The 13,130-nt window shown below is 40.9% G+C and overlaps 1 long non-coding RNA gene across 1 annotated transcript; it reads right to left on the reverse strand.

Moving 5' to 3' along the window:
• Window positions 1-11,549: 11,549 nt before the first annotated feature.
• On the reverse strand, window positions 11,550-12,664 carry LOC120534397. Its single transcript, XR_005634733.1, has 3 exons — window positions 12,160-12,664; window positions 11,766-11,891; window positions 11,550-11,670 (listed from the first exon to the last, which is right to left on the reverse strand). It is a non-coding gene; the product is annotated as an uncharacterized LOC120534397 (long non-coding RNA).
• Between the last annotated feature and the right edge of the window lie 466 nt (window positions 12,665-13,130).

Consider the following 13,130-nt stretch of genomic DNA (forward strand, 5'->3'; position numbering starts at 1 on the left):
TATTACTTTATTTAATTTAATATTGTTTCTTTGTATCAGTATACTGCTGCTGGATTATGTGAATTTCCCCTTGGGATTAATAAAGTATCTGATTAGAGACTGATTTTTTATTTACCAAAGTTTTTATTTTTTTCAAACATCAATGTTATCCCCTTCAAAGTAGTTCCCTTGGGCAGCTACACACCGATGGAGACGTTGTTCCCACTATTGGTAGCAGCGCTGGAAGTCTTAAACCGGTATGGTCTTCAGCATGTCCGTTACACTCTTTTGGATGTTTTCTAAAGTCCAGAACTGACGTCCTTTGAGGACATTTTTCAGTTTAGGAAAAAGGAAAAAGTCACACGGACTGAGGTCAGGTGAATAAGGGGGCTGGGGGAACCACAGGAATGCGTTTTTTCGATTGTCCTTCTGCTCTATTGTGAGGTTTCGCATGTGCAAATGTTCAGTCAAAATTTGATGAACGGTAAATCTGTTCAAATTTAATTGTTCACTCAACATTCTTAATGTTAAACGACGGTCTGATCTCACAAGAGTGTTCACATGTTAGATGTTTTCATTGGTTTTTGAAGTTGAAGGCCTCCCTGAAAAAGTTGAGCTCGGGATAAAGAATGTTCCCCATAGGCCTGTTTTAACTTTTCAAACGTCACACTTGCCGATTATCTAAGCTTAACACAAAATTTAATGGCACAACGTTGCTCCAAATTCCGCTGTTCCATTTTGCGTGACGCACAACCAAAAACACAACTTCGCTAATAGCAGTCACAAAAATCACGTAGTTAACGGAAGGAGTTGAAACTCACACTGAGCTATGGGAGGGTACTGATACACGTGCTCTATCAAGGACAACAGCGCAGCTTTGCCAGATCGCTTGCAGTGTTGCCAATCTCATTACTTTTCTGCCACACCTCGTATATATATATATACATATCCATACATATATACATATACACATATACACATATATATATATACACACACATATATACATACATATATATATTTATATATATATATATATATATATATATATATATATATATATATATATATATATACATACATATATACACATACATCCACATATATATACATATATATATACTGCTCAAAAGAATTAAAGGAACACTTTTTAATCAGAGTATAGCATAAAGTCAATGAAACTTATGGGATATTAATCTGGTCAGTTAAGTAGCAGAGGGGGTTGTTATTCAGTTTCAGCTGCTGTGGTGTTAATGAAATTAACAACAGATGCACTAGAGGGGCAACAATGAGATGACCCCCAAAACAGGAATGGTTTAACAGGTGGAGGCCACTGACATTTTTCCCTCCTCATCTTTTCTGGCTGTTTCTTCACTAGTTTTGCATTTGGCTACAGTCAGTGTCACTACTGGTAGCATGAGGCGATACCTGGACCCTACAGAGGTTGCACAGGTGCCCTGTGCTTTTTACAGATGAGAGCAGGTTCACCCTGAGCACGTGACAGAAGTGAAAGGGTCTGGAGAAGCCATGGAGAACATTATGCTGCCTGTAACATCATTCAGCATGAGCAGTTTGGTGGTGGGTTAATGATTGTCTGAGGAGGCATATCCATGGAGGGTCACACAGACCGCTACAGGCTTGACAAAGGCACCTTGGCTGCCATTAGGTATCAGGATGAAATCCTTGGACCCATTGTCAGACCCTATGCTGGTACAGTGGCTCCTGGTGCACGACAATTCCTGGCCTCATGTGGTGAGAGTATGCAGGCAGTTCCTGGAGGATGAAGGAATTGATACCATTGACTGGCCACCACACTTTCCTGACCTAAATCCAATAGAACACCTCTGGGACATTATGTTTTTGTCCATCCAATGCCACCAGGCTGCACCTCAGACTGTCCAGGAGCTCAGTGATGCCCTGGTCCAGATCTGGGAGGAGATCCCCCACACCACCATCTGTCATCTCATTAGAAGCATGCACCGATGTTGTCAGGCATGTATACAAGAACACAGGGGCCATACAAAGTGCTGCGTACAATTTTGAGTTGCTGCAATTAAATTTTGGCAAAATGGACTAGCCTGCCACATAATTTTTTCACTCTGATTTTTGGGGCGTCTTTGAATTCAGGGCTCTGTAGGTTGATCATTTTCATGTCCATCAAACGATTTGGCATCCTTTCGTTCCTAACACATTACCCAGTCTATATCAGTATAGATATCCAGGAGGATTTCTTTTTCCCATTGAGATCTGATGTGTTTTCAAAGTGTTCCTTTAATTTTTGAGCAGTTTATATATATATATATATATATATATATATATATATATATATATATATATATATATATATATATATATATATATATATATATATATATATATATATATATAATATATATACAGTCTTTGGGGTGCAAGCAACTGTTGCTGGGGATGCCAGAATCCATCAAGGAAGAAAAATGAAAAACATTATTTGTACAAAATCTTAATTTATTTATTAATTCTGAAATAATTAAATGGGCAGGCTATTTTGTATCAGTGCAATACGCTGTTTGTTAAAACGGATGACTCCCGCTCTTACGTCCAAGTCTGCCTGGATATTATGAACTATCATATCTGTTCAAGTTCTATTTAAATTTTAAATAGAAGGAATTTTTATTTAGTCGACAGAATATTATTCCGGAATAAATCAACTCAAACCTTAAATAACTTAGAATATTTTGCTCTCCATAAAAATATATCCTGTCTAAATTATACAAGTTAGAAATAAAGCAAACGTTAAAAGAACAAACATTCAAATTTCTTTGCTCTTATGTAATTAAACTTAAATTTTAAATATCCCAAAAGATTTTGCTCTCCATAAAAATATATCCTTTCAAAATTATACAAATTCAAATATGAACACGGTGCATAACAAAACCTGGAAATATAAATGAAATGTGTTCTTTTCAGCAATAACAAATCAAATCATTCAGTTGTCTTTGCTCATATGTCATTTTAGAGCTGGACGCCTGGCATCTTTTTTTGGCAACAGGTTCATTTATGTTTGCTGTGAGGTTCTGTGTTGTGGAGATTCTCAGGATGGATTGCAGGTGCTCATCAGTGAGGCGACTCCTGTGTGCTGTTTTGTTAGTCTTTATCACTGAGAAGAGCTTCTCACACAGATATGTGCTACCAAACATGCACAAGGTTCGAGCCGCATGTAGATGGAGCTGGAGCATTTCTGCGGGAATGGAGTGAATAAACTGTGCGGGCCATGCAGTATCGTACTTTGCCTTCAGTGTGCCATTACACTGCAGCTCAATCACCTCCATCTGAATCTGAACAGGTGCAGTTTCCACATCGACAGCAAATGGGTTGCGAAACAACTCAAAATTCTTTTTTTGTTCTTCAAAGTCACCAAAGCGCCGTGTGAACTCAGTGCACAGTGCGCTCAGTTTATCAGCAAAGTGCGTATTTGGGAACACCGTTGTGCCTACTTCGTTCAACATTACTTGGCAACAGGGAAAGTGGGGCAAGTTGCACTGGTGCATTTAGTCTCCCATAAAAGCAGCTTCACTTGAAATCACTTTGTGATTTTGCACGGGTAAAAACGTCTGCTGAAGTGTCAGATTCTTCTTTAACTCTTCTGCTTTCTGTATCTTGTGCATTGCATTCAGGTCTTTCAGGTTATCTTCATGTTTTGTCTCATAGTGCCGTCGTATTAAATTCTGTAATTACAGCCACATTAGCTCCACAAATGAGACACACAGGTTTACCGGTAATGTCAGTAAACATATACTCAGCCTCCCATCGGTTTTAAAGGCTCTATGTTCAGAATCACCTTTCTCTTTGGCATCGTGTGAGCTAGCTTCGCAATAACTTGCAGCATCATAAGCTAGACTTGATTAACGCGGTAAGTGTTCGGCAAGGCAGCTGAAGCGCTGCATTATGGGATCTGTAGTTTATTGTGTTACCAGCGCTTCATATCCCCGGGCCATTAATAACAATAATATATAAAATGATCTCGCGGGCCGGATATAATTACACGCCGGGCCGGATGTGGCCCGAGGGCCTTGAGTTTGACACATATGGACTAAATAGAACTTGAAAAGATATATTTTTTCAAATGTGATCGCGCAATTCAGATCGAGTTGACGCGCACTACAGTACATCGAGCCCGCGTGCTATTGTGGTTTTGCCTGCGTGCCTCAATAAGTCACCCTCCCCTCGCTCTTACTTTTTTACCGTTCATCTAATGAATACACTGAGTATGGCTTTACCAAAACAATCATTGATCGCGAATAAAGTATCCATTATTCATAAAGAGATATACAGACAGACAGAATGAACAAACTTTATTTGTCCCCAGCGGGAAATTTGGCTTTTTACAGAAAAAAAGAATTCTTTCATTATACAGTTTCTAAATATTTAACTTAAAAAACACACACACACAATGTGTTTAATTATAACATTTCTTGAAAGTGTATTCAGATCCACATTACAAACCGCACTTTGTCGTTTGATGTCAGGCTGTATTGTAAACTTGAAGGCACAACATGGGCGTGTCAGGGAGCTCCTCACTTGTGAACACGTCAGCACAGTTTGAATTGTCACCATTTGTTCCTCCCTTTGTGCGTATTGCAGGTCTCCATTATCTAATAGATGACACTGGGTGTGTGTTTGCTGCTCTGTTATTTAATCCACATCTCACTTGTGAACACATCAGACCACACGCTAGCTTTACGTCTGAGTTTCCCCCTTTATGAAGTGACTACACCTGCACTATCTTAGTGAAGCGTTCCGGGGAGACATTTTTAGGACTCGTCACAGGTATGTAAAGTTGCTCTAAATGGTCACTTTAGTTCATTTAGGTTTGGGCAACACGTAAGGGTGTGTTTTTAACTGACCACACTTGCTCTTTATTTTCCCCCAGGCAGCGTTGGGTAGCCCTGTGAGTTTTTTTTCATACACTTCACTGTCTCTTTGACTGTTCACTTCAAGGTAAAACAGCAAAACATCTTCTTACATTGATTTCTGTTTTACCATCAGTAGATGACAGAATGTCAGAGTTATGAACCCTGAACGTCTTCTAAAGCCACTGTTCCCTCTTTAATTTCTTTCCTGTCTCTTCACTTAAACAGTAAAGAGATTAATTATGTGTCAAATTGTGTAAAATACTTAAAATAAATGTATTCAGCGCTGAAGGCAGAATGCCTTGAAATCAAATTAATTTAACATCAACAATTTCATCCAAGTTTATTTCTTTAAGGTTTTATTGCATTTTCTAAATTAAATATTTTTAAATTAAGCCAAATTATTTTAATCTCCCTGCAACCACTAACTACATCATGCAAATGTGAAAAATGGATGGACGGCTGCATGGACTGACAGTTATCAGATGAATCTTTTATCAGGATGGCTCCTGCCTTGCATTCCCAATGCCAGACCCCGACTCCTTCACCAACATCCACAGTCCCCCCCACCCGTAAACACTGGACGACGTGGATCTTGAATGCTATGTGGCATTTTCGGGATTTGCGCTACTAAAGCAAAGTAAAAACTATGGAACCATGGATTGTAGCAATTCTACAAAGTCTCTGTTCCAAATAGACAGACAGACTGCTGGATTTGTCTGCAGGGGGAAATTTGGCTTTTTATTACATAAGCTCAATAAATAAATATATATTGTTAAACAAACAACAACCCCGTCTCTTCCTTTTATTGATAGGAAATCTTAAGTCTAGTAGGGAAATTCCTTTCATTTTAACCAATACGACAAGGTGGAGCATCATAAGATAATTCACCATTCACTCGAGCAGTGCAGGGTCCACCACGTGCAGTTCAATATTACCAAGCCAAACAAGAGCGAATCCCTTAGATCAGCGTTCCTTAAACTTTTTTTTTTCTCATGATCCAGTCTTTCCCTGCTTAGTGTCTTTGGGACCAAGTCTATGATGACCATCAGTCATGGAGGTGGGCCCCCCCTTGGAGAATCTCAGACAACAGTCATATTGGAACATTGTTGATTGCTCCAACAACCAATGTGAACCCATCGTGAGACACTTCACACGCCATACACAGTTCTTCTCTCATTTAATGCAACTTTAAGTCAAAACCCTGCATAACCCAAAAGGTGGTAACCGGCGACACAAAGTTGAAGTAACTACATCTTAGGTCAGTCACCATCACAAAGGAGTCATATTAATACTTGGGGGTCAACCTGAAAGCATTCTTTAGAAATATTGGCCCATATTGATAGGATAGCATCTTGCAGTTGATGGAAATTTGTGGGATGCACATCCAGGGCACGAAGCTCCCGTTCCACCACATCCCAAAGATGCTCTATTGGGTTGAGATCTGGTGACTGTGGGAGCCATTTTAGTACAGTGAACTCATTGTCATGTTCAAGAAACCAATTTGAAATGATTCGAGCTTTGTGACATGGTGCATTATCCTGCTAGAAGTAGCCATCAGAGGATGGGTACATGGTGGTCATGAAGGGATGGACATGGTCAGAAACGTGGCATTTAAACGATGCCCAAATGGCACTAAGGGGCCTAAAGTGTGCCAAGAAAACATCCCCCACACCATTACACCACCACCACCAGCCTGCACAGTGGTAACAAGGCATGATGGATTCATGTTCTCATTCTGTTTACGCCAAATTCTGACTCTACCATTTGAATGCCTCAACAGAAATCGAGTCTCATCAGACCAGGCAACATTTTTCCAGTCTTCAACTGTCCAATTTTGGTGAGCTCGTGCAAATTGTAGCCTCTTTTTCCTATTCTTATTGGAGATGAGTGGTACCCGGTGGGGTCTTCTGCTGTTGTAGCCCATCCGCCTCAAGGTTGTGCGTGTTGTGGCTTCACAAATGCTTTGCTGCATACCTCGGTTGTAACGAGTGGTTATTTCAGTCAAAGTTGCTCTTCTATCAGCTTGAATCAGTCGGCCCATTCTCCTCTGACCTCTAGCATTAACAAGGCATTTTCGCCCACAGGACTGCCGCATACTGGACTTTTTTACCCTTTTCGAACCATTCTTTGTAAACCCTAGAAATGGTTGTGCGTGAAAATCCCAGTAACTGAGCAGATTGTGAAATACTCAGACCGGCCCGTCTGGCACCAACAACCATGCCACGCTCAAAATTGCTTAAATCACCTTTCTTTCCCATTCTGACATTCAGTTTGGAGTTCAGGAGATTGTCTTGACCAGGACCACACCCCTAAATGCATTGAAGCAACTGCCATGTGATTGGTTGATTAGATAATTGCATTAATGAGAAATTGAATAGGTGTTCCTAATAATCTTTTAGGTGAGTGTATGTACAACTCCACACAGTGCTTGAAGTGAAAACAAACAAATGGCAGCACTGTCTGCTTTTGTCTACTTCTTGATTGGCCTGGCAATGCTGCTCAAATTTAATACAATGTCCTAAGTAAGTTTTCCATGTTGGAGTTTTGACTGCGCTATTATACATATATTACATCAAACTGGGATCTGGGGTTGGAGATTTGTATGCGCTGTTCTAAATATTTAGTGAGGATGTTTGTTTCAGTGGTCCAATGTTTTATTAGATGGACAGCCTGGTAAACGCCTTGATATTCTGCAGTTATTTATCATAACGGATAGTCTGAGTCACCTGGAATGTCTGGCCACTCTAGTAAATGACCGTGATAATGAAATAATGACTCTTTATAAAGTACAGATAATAGAGCTGTCGGCTTGGTTTAGTGTAAAGTAAATCGTACTGACTAAATGTTTATTTGCTTGGTGTACAAATGTTTAAACGCCACGGGGTACTTCATTCAAATGTAGATAACTCATTATTTTCCTTGCTTCTATTTTATATTTTTATGGTTAGTAAGATCAATTAACTTACCTGTTACAAATTAAAGCAGCGGGAGCAGGAAGACTCATGCAACGGTTTCTGTGCGTGCCAAGCTGGACTTGCAGTCCTGCCCTTGTTATCAAGCAACCGATGATAACAACTTCCTACCCTGAGCAGGCAGTGTGTTAGTTTTTCATTGAGGCGTGATGGGGATCTGTTTGCTGTCAATTGTATCTATCATAGGTGAAAAGAGGAAAATATAAAAGTTCATAAGTATGCCACATTACAACAAGACTGTTCCACAAGGGGCTGAGTGGATTCATGCAGACAGATGGACGGAAAGACAGACGTGGCTATCACAACAGGAACATTCTATGGAAATGAAACTAAAATTATGTGACTTGACATATTGTTGACCTGCTAACTGAGGACTTGTGACTTGACTTGGACTTACAAAGTCTCATGTTATATCACCACAGTTATAATTTTTCAAATTGCATTCCTTTAATTTACATTCTATTAATATACTTTTTAAACTTCATGCCTGCATAAAAAATCAGTACCAATCACTGTGATGGAAGGCAAAAGCACTGAGGACTATCAGTTTTGGTAATTCTCGATTTACTGAAGACTACACTGCTAAGAATTGAATGCATGTCTGCGAGACTGGTGGGTCAGAAATCAATGAAATGACAACATCAACTTTAAACTTTATACAGTATGTCATTTTAAAATTCATGAAGACAGTTATGCTTGCTGGAGAGTTGGCCCCAGATACAATAATTAATGTGTCATTGTTCCAACTAATCCATCATGTTCAGCCCATCACCTCCCCTCTTCTCGCCCCATGGGGTGCGAGTGCAACATACAGCACAGTTCTATTCTATATGTCTGCTACACAGGCCTTAGAATGACACTTGTGTGCAGAGACAAGATGGGAATTTTATACATACCAATTAATAATTACTCATCCATCTTTTCTATCCTCAGAAATGACCTCCTGTTTACAACAACAACAACAACAACATTTATTTCTGTAGCATGTTTTCATACAAATGATGAAGCTCAAAGTGCTTTACAGGATGAAGGAAGAGAAAAAAGATAAAATTAGGCAATATTAATTAACATAGAATGAAAGTAAGGTCCGATGGCCAGGGAGGACAGAAAAAACAAACAAACAAAAAAAAAAAACTCCAGATGGCTGGAGAAACAAAAAACAAAATCTGCAGGGGTTCCAAGGCCACAAGACCACCCAGTACCCTCTAGGCATTCTACCTAACATAAATGACCTCAATCAGTCCTCATTGTATTCAGGGTTCACATGGAAGAACTTGATGAAAATAATGGTCATGTGGACTTCTGGCCTTTAATACATCAATTTAGGGACATTATGGTGCTTTGATAAGGTGGTGCACACAGAAAACCAGAAAAAGAACAGAAAAGAAAGTAGGGGTTAGTATGGATTTTGGAGCCACCATGAATTATAATGATAATAATTAAATGCATATACAGAATATCAGGATTAAACTCACAGGAAGCTATAAGAAACCCATTGTGGACGCTAGGGGCGCTGTTGCCCTGTTAAACCCACCAGACAGATGTCCAAGACACACTTATACAAGCACCAAGAAGATTCTTTAATAATTTCTCTGCAATAAATTGCACAAAGAACCGCACACTCCACAATTCTCCAAATCAATAATCAATAATCATAGTAACACAATCCTCCACTCCCAGCAGCTTTGTCACCCTACCTCCCAACTCTGGCTCTCCCTGCTGGGTTTCCCACAGTCCTTTAAATAGTCCTTGACCCAGAAGTATTCCTTCTCTGGGTCAAATGCCACATCCTCCTTCCTCAAGTATACCAGAAGTACTGTGGGTTTCCGTCCTCGTGACTCTGAAGTACTTCCAGGTAGGTGTAACAATAATAGTCCCCAGGTTCTTGGTGAGCTCCCCCTGGCGGCACCCCCGGCATCCAACAGGGCTGAAGAAACAGACTCCATGTCCCATGCTGCCCTGAGGGAATCCAGGGAACCATTTCTGTCCAGGGAAGCTGCCATCTAGTATCCCGGGGGATGCAGTGCCATAAAAAGGCTGTTTTTTTCTTCTTTTCTCTGTTGAGGGACGTCCCTCAAACCATGTTAAAATATTGGGTTTTTAGCAGTTCCACTGTATTAGCCTGGCGAATTTGTATCAGTAAGTTATTACAGATTTTAAGTGCATAACAGCAGAAGGCCGCCTCACCATTTCTTTTAAGTTTATCCATCAATCCAGTTTCTAACCTGCTGAATCCGAATACAGGGTCACGGGGGTCTGCTGGAGCCAATCCCAGCCAACACAGGGCACAAGGCAAGAACCAATCCTGGGCAGGGTGCCAACCCACCACAGGACACACACAAACACACACCAAGCACACACTAGGGCCAATTTAGAATCGCCAATCCACCTAACCTGCATGTCTTTGGATTGTGGGAGGAAACCGGAGCGCCCGGAGGAAACCCACGCAGACACAGCGAGAACATGCAAACTCCACACATGGAGGATCCGGGAAGCGAAACCCAGGTCTCCTTACTGCGAGGCAGCAGCGCTACCACTGCGCCACCGTGCCGCCCTCTTTTAAGTTTAGCTCTTGGAATTATAAGCAGACCCTCATTTACAGATCTAAAGTTACAATTTGGAGTGTAAGGTGTAAGACATTCTGAAATATAGCATGGAGTGAGATTATTTAAGGCTTTGTAAACCATAAGCAGTATTTTAAAGTCAATTGTAAATGGCACAGGTAACCAACATAGTGACATCAGAACTGGAGAGATCTGCTCGGATTTTCTTTTCCTAGTTAAGATTCTAGCAGCTGCATTCTGTACTCATTGCAGTCGATTGATATCTTTTTTTGTTAGTCCTGAGAGGAGTGCATTACAGTTATCTAGCCATCTGAAAACAAAAGCGTGAAGTAATTTTTCAGCATCTTGCAATTTTATAAGAGGTCTAACTTTTTGCTATATTTCCTAAGCGAAAAAATGCTGTGCTAGTGGTCTGATTAATATGTGATTTAAAATTCGGGCCAGAGTCAATAGTTACCCTTAAATTCTTTACTTTTTAATCCTAATGGATCCTAAGGGACGTTTACAAGTTGCTCTATGCAAAGCTTACTTACTCAGTGAGATTATGAGCATCTCATATATAAACAGTTCTAAAAACAAAGAGTAAATAATGAGCAGAGGTCTAAGCCAGGATGATTAGATGTGCATCACTCTAGAGAAATCACAAAAGCAGACATTCAGTCAGAATTCCATTACTGAATGCTTTAACTAATATATCACGTTACAGGGAAGCTGCACAGAGGATCTCAACTCTTTATTGGGAGCCACAATGGTGGAACATAGAGATCTACATCTAGTATGTCCTTGTCCTGTTGAATAAAAAGTCCACACTCTGAATACTCAAACACACCGATACATGTAATGTCAGTCATTTTCCAAACTGCTATATCCTAACACAGGGGTCTCCTGGAGCCAATCTCAGCCAGCACAGGGCGCAAGGCAGGAACAAATCCCGGGCAGGGCGCCAGCCCACCGCAGGGCACACACACCCTCACACGAAACACACACTAGGGACAATTTAGGATCGCCAATACACCTAAACTACAGGTCTTTGGACTGTAGCAGGAAACTGGATCACCCAGAGGGAAACCTCGCAGACACGGGGAGAACATGCACTCCACGCAGGGAGGACCTGGGAAGCGAACCCAGGTCTCCTTACTGTGAGGCAGCAACGCTACCCACTGCACCACCATGCTGCCCTACATGTAATGTTCTTCTTGTAATAAAAACAAAGCTGCGCTTGACCATTCTTTTGATGAGCAGAAAACATGCATTTCCCACCTATAGGAGGAGAGAGAGAGAGAGAGAGAGAAGAGAGAGAGAGAAATAAGAAATAAATAATGAGAAAAGAATATTAACTTACAAAAAATACGCACTGATTGGTGATGCCACGTCTGCTGTGACCAAACGTCTTCTCTTGTCAGACATGGTCCACCGCTCTTCCCAATGATTTCATCTCATAGTCTGATTTTGCTCAGAGCATATTCAAGCTAAAAACAAATCTAAAAAACATAAACATAATTTTGTTGTAGCACATATGACCATTTCACGGTGACTCTCTAGGAAACCTGTTTTCACTGTCCATGAAGATTCGTAAGACAGAAGATTTTCAGCTTTTGTCAAACTCTCACAATGCGTTCCACAATGGTTTGGTTAAAAAAACAGGACAGGACTATGAAGATGAGTTTAACATCTTTCTCTTTGAGCAGACAGTCGACATAATGTTAAATTTTGGATTTTCTTTCATTTACTGTCATGAAGTTAATTTACCTGTGTGAAGGGAAGACAATGCTTCACCAACTTTGACTTCTACATTTTCTGTCAGCCTGTTGTAGAAGCAATCTTCAGTTGTCCCTACATATAAAGATGTTGAAGAAAAATAACAGAGTGGCAAACTCTGGCTACTGTTTCAGATACATCATTCAAAAGCACACTTCAAAATGGCAGACTTAACAGGACCCCTTGTGAGTCACATTCCCCAAGGACAGCTGGACCGAGACACCTCAAACTGATGTTTTTGATCTCAGAAATTTTCCGACCCATTCTCAGCTGCACTTCAACTTGTCTTTCCGTTATTGTGCTCTTAAATGATGCTCCTCATCATGAACACATGCGTAGTGGCAACCATATTATTAAAGAAGTCGATGTTTTTCCTCATCTTTGCAAGTAGCTTCTCTCTATCTTGACTGTTCGAGTGCCCCTGCAAGTCAGGAATAAGGTGGGTTCTCCCTTTGGTCTTTTGTATAGCTTTCATGAAGCTGATCATATAGGAGATGCTGATCTTCTGAATGGGCGGTGTGGTGGCGCAGTGGTAGCGCTGCTGCCTTGCAGTTAGGAGACCCAGGTTCGCTTCCCGGGTCTTCCCTGCGTGGAGTTTTCATGTTCTTCCCGTGTCTGCATGGGTTTCCTCCCAAAGACATGGTGGATCGGCGATTTTGAATTGGCCCTTTGTGTGTTTCCTTTGGTGGGTTGGCACCCTGCCCAGGATTGGTTCCTGCCTTGTGCCCTGTGTTGGCTGGGATTGGCTCCAGCAGACCCCCGTGACCCTATGTTCGGATTCAGTGGGTTGGAAAATGGATGGAAGGATGATCTTCTGAACCAGTAACAGGGAGACCAAACTGCTTTCTAATTTTTTCATACTCAAGTGGCCATGGAAGGAAACCCACAGTCTTGCTGTTGCTGCAGCAGGAATAGTTTCAGGTGCTGGTGCTGCAGCTCTTCACTCATTAAGTTGGAAAGGA

The sequence above is a fragment of the Polypterus senegalus genome, chromosome 8, assembly GCF_016835505.1.
Source record: "Polypterus senegalus isolate Bchr_013 chromosome 8, ASM1683550v1, whole genome shotgun sequence".
In the NCBI taxonomy this organism is placed as follows: Eukaryota; Metazoa; Chordata; class Cladistia; order Polypteriformes; family Polypteridae; genus Polypterus; species Polypterus senegalus.